Source organism: Arachis duranensis, chromosome 9 (assembly GCF_000817695.3).
Source record: "Arachis duranensis cultivar V14167 chromosome 9, aradu.V14167.gnm2.J7QH, whole genome shotgun sequence".
In the NCBI taxonomy this organism is placed as follows: Eukaryota; Viridiplantae; Streptophyta; class Magnoliopsida; order Fabales; family Fabaceae; genus Arachis; species Arachis duranensis.
The window spans coordinates 20873003-20876468 of NC_029780.3; positions in this window are offsets into that span (position 1 = coordinate 20873003).

A 3466-nucleotide genomic window follows, 5' to 3' on the forward strand; every position below is an offset into this window, starting at 1 on the left:
AAAAATCTGAATCCTTGATTAATCTAAACTTCCCACCTAACCTAAGACAACCCATGGAATAAAAATTTAAAACCTAATTACCCATTGACTATCTTTTGCCACACATTTATGCATCCCAATTTTGAGTACAATACATATGCATTTCTATCACCACTTATTCTGGGGCATTTTGTTCCCTTTTTATTGCTTTCTTTTTCTCTCTTTTTTTTATTTTTATTTTTGTATATATGGTGGATGACGATTAAAATGCACACGATTAAAGTAGTGAATGCATGAACATGCCCTCGACATTCTTTTCACATTTTCATAAAAAATATAAAATACCCAATTTCCAAACCAAATGTTCCCAACCCAACTTCCCCACACTTAAATCATGAATACTCTCACTAATCTAAGCCAACCAAGGATTCAAATTAAGGACATTCATTATTTTCTGCTTAGAGTTAGTGATGTGCTAAAATAAAGAATAAATGGGGTTAAATAGGCTCAACATTGGTTTGCAAAGATTGATGAAAAGGTAAGGCCATTTGGGTATGTGAGCTTAGTGAAACAAAGGCCTCAATCATATAAATGCATTCATACATCAAACAATGGAAATATAGAATCAAGCAAGACAAAGATCACAATCTTAGAGAGAATAACACACACCAGAACAAAATATTGGTTGATAAGATGCAACCAATCAAATAGGCTCAAAATCTCACTGGGTTTGTGTATTCTAACTCTAAAACCATGTTCCAAAATAAATTTCTTCAAGAAAGTTCAACAAAAAAAAATTATTCAAATTAGTGAAATGCTCTAAAATAGTTTTCTTGAAAAAGAAATCATCACTTCAATCAAGTAGTCCTAGTAAGAAAGAAGTGGCAAAATATGTACAAATTCTAGCAATCATGCAATCTATCATGCAATGCAACAACTAACTAACAAAGAAAATTAAGAATTGGTGTTGGAAAGGGGAGTAGTTACCCACGGAAGTCGGTCCTCGACCTCCCCACACTTAAAGATTGCACCATCTTCGGTGCATGCAAAGATGAGCAAGGTGGATTAGGGTGGGTTGCTACAACTGATGAGCTTTTTCAAAGGATTGTGCGAAGAGACTTGTTGTTCATCCATTTAGAAGCTTTTTCTTTCCCTTCTGCGTGGCCAGGCTGAAAGGGGAGAAAAAGACGGAAGATTATCCCAAAAACAAAGATATCAAAGCAAATAAAATATAGGTGGGGGCTAATACCAAATAAGAGCGGGGTTCTCAACTACATGGTAGCTACAATATGTAAGTGAGAAAGCAATATAAGCAAATGGCATATCAAAGGTGCAAAAATCGCAACAATGAGTAAGAAAAAGTGGGTCATGAAAGACAATGTGAGTTCATATCAATGCACAAAGAATACAAGTGTCATAAAAGATTAAGCATTTACCTAAGAATACATCACCCAACAATATCAAATAATACCAAACTAGTCACGAAGTACCAAAATGATCCAAGAAATACTCAAGAGTGGAGTGAAAAATTCAACACCAATGTTAAAATAACAACATATGAAAGATAATAAAAACAAGCAACAAAAACAAAGTTAAAATGCAACAAATGAAAGTATGCAAATGCAATAAGCAGAAGAGAATGAAAGAGAATAAAGATGAGAAGTTAAAGAAATGAAGACAAAGAAAGGTAGAAAGAAAGAAGAAGGAGAGAAGAAAGAAGAAAGAAATGGGATAGGGGAAGCGACGCGTATGCCTCGACCACACGTACGCGTGGAAAGCAGAAAAGAGAAAGTGACGAGTACGCGTCAGTCACACGTATGCGTGGAGACTTTTCGTGCTCCTCATACAACACTCGCACGGTTTCAGCACAACTCTCTAGTTTTTGTACCATGCAGTGGCAGCATCAAAATTTGGGTGTCGATGCACACGCGTGGGTCACGCATACGCGTGACAGCGCTTTTTTTTTTTGAGAAACTAACAAGATACCAAAGCAATGCCAAATAATATTAAACAAGCTAAAACACAACTTAAACTAAATATTCTAACTAAAAATAAAGATTTAAATTATTACCAATATAAACAGAAGGGAAAATAGGAAAAATTTACCATGGTGGGGTATCTCCCACCTAGCACTTTTAGTTAAAGTCCTTATGTTGTGGTGAGCTCTTTGTCATAGTGACTTGTGCTTATATTCATCCTTGAACTCCCAAGAGTGCTTGATCTTCAAGTGGTTATTAGAATTTCCAACCGATTTCACCAAGTCTTTGTGAGGTTCTCCACAAGATATGAGCTCCCAAAGTTGGCATTCATGTGGTAATCCGGGATGCCATATCTTATTTTTGCACACGTCTTCAAAGTGATTCTTGTAATTCCATTCGGATGGTAAGCAAGCCGAATTCTCAATAAAGTACCAAATTCTTCTCTTAGACTCAACCAATTGAGTACTAGTCCAACCTTTGCATCTAATCCTTGAAGTCTCAACCATAATGAGCCTAGATTTACAACACCAACCACTAAACATCCTTCTCTTACGCTTCATTCCACAAAGCGCCCTAAGTTGGCCATCCGTTTCAAGTAAACCATATTCAAGTGGGATAATAAAACTAAGAAAAATAAGTTTTACCCATTCAAATGGAGGAGTAGATAGTAACTTAGGTAGAGAAGTCTCCAACAATCTTGACAAAGCATATTCAAATCCTGTCCAACCTTTCCAAAGGACTTCCACCTTTTGAAAAAATTCTTCACCATCAAGCTTTTTCTCACCAAATTCATCCAACTCTTCTCCGTCACTCAAATCATAAATAGGAGATTTAGAGAAGTTTACCTCAATGTTGCTTTCAATTTCATCGGGAGAAGGTTCTTCAAACTCAAGGAGTTCACTTGCGGATGCAAATTCATCACCAAGAGGACTTGATCCATGATCATCATCACCAAGCAAACTTGCCTCTCGCTCTATTCCTTCCAATTCTTCATATGAAACATGCCTTTGAGGTTGTGCATTATCCTCCTCAACATCAATTTCAAGCTTCTTAGAGGAATACTCTACAACTCTAGATTCCCATAGAGGTTCAGCATCTCCTAAGTCTTCAACCACTTCTTCCTCTTCAACAATTACGGCTTTCTCCACTTGTTCTAGTACAAACTCTCATTCCTTGTTTTCCACCAGAGTCTCTAATCTGTCTCTCATGCTCCTTTCTTCAATTGATTTTTCACATGTGGCCATGGGAGTACTTTGAGTGTCTAAGTATTGACAGGCTAGAGTATTTACTACCTCGATCAATGTAGCCATGAATTCTAGTGTCGTCCATTGAACCTCTCTTTGCCCTTGAAGAATAAGACCAAGGGTGTCATCCATTGGAGATTGGAGTGGATATGAAGGTTCATTGCTTGGGAGGAAGGGTTCATGATAGGAAGGTGGTTCATCTTGATAAGGATATGGAGATGGTGTATATTGAGGTGGGTCTTGGGAATATGGGTATTGGAATTG